The sequence below is a fragment of the Staurois parvus genome, unplaced genomic scaffold (assembly GCF_062004578.1).
Source record: "Staurois parvus isolate SC_StPar_1 unplaced genomic scaffold, SC_StPar_1.0 ptg000312l, whole genome shotgun sequence".
Classification (NCBI taxonomy): Eukaryota; Metazoa; Chordata; class Amphibia; order Anura; family Ranidae; genus Staurois; species Staurois parvus.
Genome location: NW_028318108.1, coordinates 154,250 through 164,748, shown reverse-complemented (window position 1 = coordinate 164,748; position 10,499 = coordinate 154,250).

The following is a 10,499-nucleotide window of genomic DNA, read 5'->3' as shown; positions in this document are numbered from 1 at the left end:
ACCTTCTCCTGGAATGTGACAGAAAAAAAACATCTGAGAAAAGTCCTAACCCTTCTCTCTCAATAAAAATTACATCATCCTGTTCTCATTTGGTTGCTTTCCCCTCTCTGCCTATTGGGGTTGCCACCTCACACATTACCAAGAAGCAGTCTTACTGAACGTGCATGCCCAGGTATCTTGGACCTGGCAAAGGCTAGTGGCACATCTATGCACACAGACGCCATATCCCAGACAACAGAAGTTTGGTGCATCTGAGCAAGAGATTGCCCAGCTGGTGATCGGGCCAATTACACACCTTGTGTATTGTGGTACCCCCACTCTAGGTGAAGGAGCACAGGGGGTACCTTTGGGCAACAGCATTGTCAGTCTGGGGGAGGAAAGTGTTAGATCTGCTAGCAGATTTAAATACACAATACAATTGAAGCTAAACTCCATCTAATAGCTAATAAGCATTTACAGCAAACATTTTTTTTCTTGCTGTTGGGATAAAGGTTTTACACGAATAAACAAAAGCTGATCATTCCAAGCACCCCATCAGTGGTAAATAGTTTGACTCATCCCTGTAACGCATACATCTGCAGGAGAGCTTGTTTAATAAAATAGAAAAACAAAAAATAGAAAAACAACTGACTTGTTGGCTAGATCACCAGATGAAAATAGAAGAAAAAAAACTAATGCAGACATCATATCTATGAATTGGTAAGCTTCAATATAATAATTGCTTGCTTTTTGGGTTTAATACTGCTTTTAAATGCAGTTTCTAGACATGTATGGTATACAGCATTTCCACAAGGAAAGGAGGGGAGAAAATATGATGAAAATTGGTAAGACTAGATAGTAGGATAGTAAACGGGTGACAGAGGGAAAAGAACCCCAAAAACATCAACTAGGATGCATGCCTTTCCTTAGACTAGACAGAATTTAGAGACCAAGGACAAGGCACGCACCAGACAGTTCAGGGATAAAGTTATGGGAGAAGTTTAAAGTAGGGTTAGGTTATAAAAAAAAAATCCAAGCTTTGAACATCTCACAGAGCACTGTTCAATCCATCATCCAAAAATTAAAAGCGTATGGCACAACTGCAAGCCTACCAAGACATGGCTGTCCATCTAAACTGACAGGCCGGGCAAGGAGAGCATTAATCAGAGAAGCAGCCAAGAGGCCCATGGTAATTCTGGAGGAGCTGCAGAGGTCCACAGCTCAGGTGGGAGAATCTGTCCACAGGAGAACTATTAGTCGTGCAATCCACAAATCTGGCCTTTATGGAAGAGTGGCAGGAAGAAAGCCATAAGAAGTCTCTTTTGCAGTTTGTGAGTAGCTATGTGGGGGACACCGCAAACATGTGGAAGAAGGTGCTCTGGTCAGATGAGACCAAAATTGAACCTTTTGACCTAAAAGCAAAACGCTATGTGTGACAGAAAACTAACACTGCACATCACCCTGAACACACCATCCCCATCGTGAAACGTGGTGGCAGCATCATGTTGTGGAGATGCTTTTCTTCAGCAGGGACAGGGATGCTTGTCAGAGTTGATGGGAAGATGGATGGAGCCAAATACAGGGCAATCTTAGAAGAAAAACTGTTAGAGTCTGCAAACAACTTGAGACTGGGACAGACGTTTACCTTCCAGCATGACAATGACCCCCAACATACAGCCAGAGCTATGATAGATGGTTTAGATCAGGAATCTTCAAACTTTCCAAACAAAAGGCCAGTTTACTGACCTTCAGACTTTAGGAGGGCAGGAGTACCCAGTGGGAGTATAAAATGTCTCAGCGTCAGTAGGAGTAAAACAAAATGACATAGTCTTGTGTGAATGCTGCTGTTTCATCTCCACCTTAAACTGTCTCAGTGCTGTACACTGACTTTCTGCAAAACTCACGATAAATAATCTATATATTTTTGTCTGTTGGTGATTGATTCTCACCTCCTTTTTGCCTCTGCCATCGGGGAATCAATTATCTTTTATGACTTTGGCCTGTGTCTGTGGCTGGTCTGGCTTTGACCAATCTCCCCCCAATTCATGTGTTCCTTATCAGTTCCTAATTGGGGCGGAGAAAAGTTGCTCATTTGATGATCTCCCTATAAATTTAGACCAGCTTATGGGGGAAGTCACAGACGGGGTACAGCAACAGATAGGGCATTGTCCTGCGTTAGGGCATTTTCTGCTGGAGTGCGAAACAGCAGTTTAACTAAAGCAGCAAGAAGATACAACGAAGCACTCTACTGCACTTTGAAAGGACTGCAAGGAAAACACCCTGGGAAACATCTCCTACAAGTCTGATTCCCACTCCATCTACCTTTTTAATATACCCCATCTACTCCTCTTTTTCATATTACTATCCTCTGTTCTCAAAATCGCATTTCTTTACCCCTCTACTCCACCCCAAAGCTTATACATATCACCCTCACTGCTACCATCTCCCTACTACTGCTCTCATCACCTCCCAATGATACTTAACTCACCTGCTGACCCAAACACCAGAACAGAAAGGCATGTACACTCATATACATCCTGCTACCATCTTACTTTCTTCACCCTCCTTCTTCTAACCTCTGGGGATATCTTCACGGATACCCGCTTCAGACCATCCTGAACTCAGCTGCCAGACTCATCCACCTCACCAGCCGCTCCAGCTCTGCCACCGCCCTCTGCCTCTCCCTCCACTGGCTCCCCATTGCCCAACGCATTAAATTCAAATTGCTCACTCTGACCTATAAGGCCATTCACAACACTGCCCCTAACTACCTCACCGACCTGATTCCCAGGTACCACCCTACCCATACCCTTCGTTCTTCACAGGACCTCCTTCTATCTTGCTCCCTGGTCTCCTCCTCCCACGCACGACTGCAAGACTTCTCCAGGTCCTCCCCCATCCTCTGGAACTCACTACCCCAATCCATCAGACTGTCACCTTCCCTCCTCACCTTCAGGCGCTCCCTGAAAACCCACCTCTTCAGGGAAGCCTACCCCACCCTCACCTAGCAGCCGCTGCCCTTCCCTCCTCCTACCACTCCATCCCCCACAGCCGTTTCCTCCTGTGCCTCTACCCCCTCCCTCCTAGATTGTAAGCTCGAAAGAGTAGGGCCCTCTTACCCCTTGTGTACTGTTTGATGTTACTGTTCTGTTTCATGTATTGTCCCCCCCCTCTATTGTACAGCGCTGAGCAAACCCCTTGGCGCTATATAAACTCGATAAATAATAATAATATCTCCCAGAACCCTGGTCCTCCAGTATCTCACCCCCACACCAGGCACCTGCCTTCCTTCAGGAATAGCCACAATCCACTCAATCTCAATCCCCATGCTCCAAAAACCACCCTCCCTTTTTCATGTGAACTCTGGAACGCTCACCTCTGTCCATGACCTTTTTGTCTCCCAGTCCCTTAACCTACTAGCAATTACAGAAACCTGGCTTCAAGCATCAGAGTCTGCTTTTCTCACAGCTCTTTCCTATGGAGGCATCCACTGGACTCGCCCAGACCCAGTGGTCGGAAAGTAGGTGTAGTTGGTTTGCTTCTATCCCCAACTGAGCAGCTTTCAAGTCCTCCCTACACCTCCCTCTCTATCCTTCTCTTTTTTCAAGACTCACTGCATTTGGCTGTTTTCTACCATTTCTCTGAGGATTGCAGTGATCTATTGGCCTCCTGGACCGGAGTCGCTCTTTCTTGATGACTTCTCTGCCGGGCTACCCTACTTTCCTCTGAAATACCCACTATCATTCTTGTAGATTTTAACATCCCCATTAATGTGAACAACACAGCTACATCCCAACTCTTCAACCTAACCTCATCATTTGCCTTAACACAATGTATATAGTCCTCCATTCACTCTGATGGGAATACATTAGACCTTGTTTTCTCCCGTCTTTGCACTCCCTACAAACTCACAAACACCCCCTTTCCTCTCTCTGATCACAATCTCATCACCTTCACAGTGTTCTCATCTTCAAACACTTATCCCTCCAAGCAGCAAACAATTACCTGCAGAAACCTGCACAACTTGAACCCTGCTCCTTTCACTCTGCAACTGACCAACAGAATCTCTCCCCTGTCCTGCCCTGGCAGCCTAACATCAGAAATATTAACCACTTCCTGTCCGGCCCATGTATATAAATGACCAGATGGGAGCAGTGTAGGGGCGGGTGGACGTTTATAAACGGCCTCCCTGCTCCCTGCTTGTCTGCGCTCCCTGGGAGGGCAAAGCACCGTGATCCGCTGCCCACTGTGTCCTCCGGACACAGTGGAACACCGATCGTTGTACAGGACCTCTGTTTGAGGTCCCGATCATGTGATCACTGATTGGCCAATCAGTGATCATTTGCAGAGTACTAAGCAAGATGTCACTTCTGACATCATTGCTTACTACGTGTGAAATCTGTGAATGATCAGAGGTCACATGGTACAAGACTATTCATAATGTCCTTGTACCATGTGACAAGCTGTGACCAATCACAGCTCACACAGTATTTCTCAATGGCTGCAAGAATGCAGCCAGAGAGGAGAAATGATTGCTTTTACAGCCTTTATGGGTGTAAAAGCAATCAGTGTAAAAAAAAAAAGATCTTCATAACCCTCCACAAGTAGTACAGTGTCACTATGGTGACACTGTACTGCTAGGGTGACAGTATGTAAAAAAAACCTAATATAAAAAACAACGTAAAAAAAAATGTTTAAATTATAATTGTTGGTTCTAAACTAATTTGGGTTATTTTTTTTTTTTTTTGCTAAAAGGATAACTGAATAAATTTTGGCTAAGATTTATGAAGAAAGATTATTTATTTGCAAAATTTTGCAACAAAAAAACACTTTTTTAAAAAATTTTTTGGACTTTTTCATTTATATAGCAAAAACATAAAAATCCCAGTGGTGAATAAATACCACCAAAATAAAGTTTTATCTGTCTCATAAAAATGCTAAAAAATTATATGGGTAGAGTGTTGTATGACCGCGCAATTGTCATTCAAAGTGTGATAGCGCTGAAAGCTGAAAATTGGCCTGGACGGGAAGGGGCTAAAAGTGACTGGACTTGAAGTGGTTAAGAGACATAGTCGTGCACTGGAGCGATTGTGGCATAAAACCAAATCTCAGCAAGAATTCACCCTATATAAATCTGCTTTCTTAAAATTCAATTCCTTCCTCCATGCTGCCAAACAAGCCTACTTTGTCACTTTTATTAATACCTTGTCATCCAGTCCTTGTCATCTCTTGTCTACTTTTAACTCTCTACGTTCTCCACCTCCACCCATTAACTCACTCACTGCTTACGAGATTGCCAATCATTTCAAAAACAAGATTGATGCAATTCATAGGGGCATCTCCACTACACAGACATCTGTTCCACTTCGCATACCTTATACTAAACTTCCCTCAACACTTTTTTGACTTTGCTACAACTGAAGAGGTCACTAAAGTTTTCTCAGAAGTCCATCTTACCACCTGCTCTTTGGATCCTGTTCCCTCACAACTACTATAGTCACCCTCTTCTTCTATCCTATGCTCCCTCACTCACATCTTCAATCTCTCCCTCTCTACAGGCACCTTCCCCTCCACTCTAAAGCATGCACAGATCACTCCAATACGTAAAAAGCCCTCACTGGACCCCACCATCCTGAACAACTTAAGACCCATCTCCCTACTCCCGTTTACTTCTAAACTCTTAGAATGCTTAGTCTACAGTCTACAGTCGCCTGAGCTCCTACCTCACTGACAACAACCTTCTTGACCCTTTACAGTCTGGCTTTCGCTCACTATACTCCACTGAATCTGCCCTACTAAAACTCAATGATTTACTAACTGCTAAAACCAATGGCCACTACTCCATACTACTTGACCTCTCTGCGGCTTTTGATACTGTTGACCATCCCCTTCTCCTGAAAAAACTCCACTCTCTTGGCCTCCAAGTCTCTGGTCTCTCCTGGATCTCCTCCTACCTATTGCAGCACTCTTTCAGTATTGCCCATAACTCTGTCTCCTCTGCTCCACTTCCTCTTTCTCTAGGGGACCCTCAAGGTTCTGTCCTTGGACCCTTTGTCTTCTCCATCTACACCTCCTCCCTTGGTCACTTGATAAACTCCCATGGCTTCAAGTACCATTTCTATGCTGATGACACAAATCTATCTACTCCTCACCTCACCGCTTTAGTCTCCTCGCACATTACGAACCTACTAACATATCAGCATGGATGTCACTCCACTTCCTCAAACTAAATCTTTCTAAAATGGAGCTCATACTATACCATCCAGCCCGTGCCCCCTCCCCTGACTTCTCCATCAAGATCAACAATAAAATCATCAGTCCCTCCCCTCATGCCAGGGTACTAGGTGTAATCCTGGACTCCCATCTGTCCTTTCAGCCCCAACTTCAATCACTGTCCTAATCTTGTAGACTTCACCTCTGCAACATCTCCAAGATACTCACGTTTTTAACAACTGAAACCACTAAGCAATTTATTCACTCCCTTGTTATCTCTCTCTTTGACTATTGTAACTCCCTCCTCATTAGCCTACCTCATCGCAGGCTATCACCTCTTCAGTCTAGCATGAATGATACTGCCAGACTCATCAACCTTACCAACCGTTCCATATCTGCTATCCCTCTCTGCCAATCCCTCCACTGACTTCCCATTGCCCAACGAATAAAATTCAAAACACTAACAATAATAGATAAAGCCATTTATAATTCTGCCCAAATTACATCACCAATCTTGTCTCCAAATATCACCCAAACCTTACTCTCTGCTCCTCCCACGACCCCCTTCTCTCTAGCTCCCTTGTCTCTTCCTCCCATGCGCATCTCCAGGACTTCTCCAGAGCCTCCCCCATCTTCTGGAATTTTCTACTCCAATCTATCAGACTATCGCCTTCTCAGCCCACTTTTAGGTGATCTCTGAAAACCTATCTCTTCAGGAAAGCCTATCCTGCCTTCAGCTAATAACTGAATTTTCTATTTCTCCTATAAGTTCACACCCCACAGTTATTACCTTTTGTACCATCAGCCCCTCCCTCTTAGATTGTAAGCTCCAAGGAGCAGGGCCCTCCTAACCCTCTTGTATTGAACTGTATTGTTGCTGTATTGTCTCCCTTTATATTGTAAAGCGCTGAGCAAACTGTTGGCGCTGTATAAATCCTGTATAATAATAATAATAACATAATGCTTGTAGTCAGTGGAAGGAGGAATAGTGTCCAGTCATTGGTATCAGTGGGAGGAATATTGCTCCATCATTGTATTAGTGGGAGGAATATTGCTCCATTTTTGGTATTAGTGGGAGGAATATTGACCCATCATTGTATATTAGTGGGAGGAATAATGCCCCAACTTTGGTGACAGTGGACTGAATAGTACCCCATCATTGGTATCGGTGGGAGGAATAGTGCCGCCCCATCATTGGTATTACTAGGAAGAATAGTGCCCCATGATTAGTATTAGTTGTATATCACCAACCTCCTCCACAGATATCGCCCAACTCTCCTACTCCGCTCCTCCCAAGACATCTTCCTCTCCCTCATCACCTCCTCCCACACTCGCCTCCAGGACTTCTCCAGAGCCTCTCACATCCTCTGGAACTCCGTACCACAGTGTGTCCAGTCAGCCCCCACTCTGTCTGCCTTTAGGCAATCTTTGAAAACTCACTTCTTCAGGGAAGCCTACCCCACCTCTACCTAAGAACTGTACTTGAATCACCTCCACAAGATCATCCCCCACAGCTATCACCTTTTGTACCACCTCCCCCTTCCTTTAGATTGCAAGCTCCATGAGCAGGGCCCTCATATTCCTTCTGTACTGAAATGTATTGTAATTGTACTGTCTCCCTTGTATTGTAAAGCACTGCGCAAACTGTTGGCGCTATATAAATCCTGTATAATAATAAAAATAACAGTTGGAGGAATAGTGCCCCATCACTGGAATTACTAGAAGGAACAGTTCCCCATCATTGGTATTAGTGGGAGGAATAGTGCCCCATCATTGGAATTAGTGGGAGGAATAGTGCCCCATCATTGGTGACAGTGGGAGGAATAGTGCCCCATCATTGATGTTAGTGGAAGGAATAGTGCCCCATCATTAATGTTAGTGGAAGGAATAGTGCCCCATCATTGGTGTCAGTGGGATGAATAGTGCCCCATCATTGGTATCAGAGGAAGGAATAGTACCCAATCCTTGGTATTAGTTGGAGGAATAGTGCCCCATCCTTGGTATTAGTTGGAGGAATAGTGCCCCATCCTTGGTATTAGTTGGAAGAATAGTACCTAATTGTTTATATCAGTTGGAGGAATTGTGCCCCAGCATTGGTGTCAGTGGAAGGAAAAATGCCCCATAGTTGGTGCCAGTGAAAGAAATGGTGCCTCCTTGTTGGTGTCAATGGGAGGAATAGTACCCCGAGGGCCAGATAGAGGCAAGTAAAGGGCCGCATTTGGCCCAGGGGCCGCAGTTTGGAGATCACTGGTTTAGATCAAAACGTATTCATGTGTTAGAATGGCCCAGTCAAAGTCCAGACCTAAATCCAATTGAGAATCTGTGACAAGACTTGAAAATTGGTGTTCACATACGCTCTTCATCCAATCTGACAGAGCTTGAGCTATTTTGCAAAGAAGAATGGGCAACAAATGTATCTCTAGATGTGGAAAGCTGGTAGAGTTATCCCCAGAAAGACTTGCAGCTGTAATTGCAGTGAAAGTTGATTCTAGAAAGTATTGACTCAGGGGAGTTGAATACAAATGCACGCCACATGACAGAATGTGGAAAATTTCAAGGGGTATGAATACTTTTTCAAGGCACTGTAGGTTTATAATTAGACCTAATTTAGAATACGGTGTCCAGTAATGGAGATTTTGATACAATAGAACAAGTCCAGAGACGACAGTAAAAACGGACAGGGGTCTGAGGGATAAAACATATCAGAAGCTGCAGGAAATGAATATGCTTCTGAAAATGCTAGCTGCCTAGCTCTCACCCTATTTTCTGAATGGCCTACCTGGAGCAATTACATAGACAGGAAGGTCAGAAGTTAATTTCACAGCAGGACCCATTCACTCCGGTGATCCCAGCACATCACATTGTGTACTTTTTTATTTCCACAGAACTTTGGTTGTTTGAATTTCAAAAACAATGGTGGCACCATCGGATTACAAAACATAGGAAATTTCTGATTTTCTAAAGAAAATTATTTTGGAATTCGATCCATGTATGGCCTACATTAGGCTGCTTTTACACCTAATGCAGGCCATAGACAGTTCCAGGGGTGGACTATTGGAAACTCGGCAACTGCCCAAGGGCCCGGGGTCAGTAGGGGGCCCCATGAGATGCCCCTAGTACCTTTTTTCATAGGCTTTTTTGAGTTTGGGCAAGGAAACAGGGGCCCCATGATCCCCTATTGCCAGGGGGCCCCATGAGTTGTCAGTCCGCCCCTGGACAGTTCGTTTATCGGCCGATTTTTCATCCGAAAAAAGGAAACATCGGTCGTTCTGTTGCCACCAATGATTGCGAAAATCGGCCATTTTTCACAAATTTTCCAGCATGACTGATAAAAGATATGAGGAGGAACCCCAAAAATTGGCCGATGCCATTCCCCACTAACAGTGCGAAAATCTGCCGATTATTCTTTTGGAAGAAAAATCGCCCGATAAACGAACCATCTATGGCCTGCATTAGTGTTCTGTTTCCAGAAACATAAACAATGTGGTAAAATATGAATCGCACTTGCAGTGCCATTATTTCCTAATAGCACCCCCAAATGTAGTAGCAGTCCAGTGCTTTGTCCTGCAACAAATCACACTCGGCTCATTGCCAAACAGAGGTATTTGAGCTACTTTGGTGTATGTAGGGCAACCCTATGCTGTCATACGACAAACGTGGTAAAAATGTTACGCATCGGACAGGTGTGAATGAGGCCTAATTGGACTGCAGAGAACAGCTGTGTATCCCCATGAGGGTAAACATGGCCACACGGGCATATGCTGTAGTATATGAATGAGGCCTTTGCATTGGGGCTGTGCTACAAAGGGCAGCCAGGGTACCATGAATACCTCTGTTGTAAATGAGTCCTTGGTGTCTCCTAAAGACAGCCATACATGGGTCGAAAATAATTTTCTTTCGAATATCTTTTCTAAGAATTTTCATTCAAATTTGGCACCATTAGTGGATCACAGAAATGGACGGTTTTTGTGTGACTATCAAATTTGAGTAATCGGGCATGTTGGAAATTTTTTGAAAAACAAACACATTTCGAATCAATGATGGGAGAATCGTGTGAGAAACAAAAAAGAAACAAGCATGAGCTGTGACCTTGGAAGAAAAGAATATTCTTGGCCACGAAAATTCTTTTCTGTAGCAACATGAGGTAAAATTGAAGGCTTGTTTGGTTGAATCTTAAAATCAGTGGTGACGCCCATCAGATTACAAAACGCAGGAGATTTCCGATTATTCGAAAGAAATTTGTTCGGAATTGTGCTGTATGACCTGTATAATTCAGAAGGTTCGCATGGCCATTAGACATCTAGGAT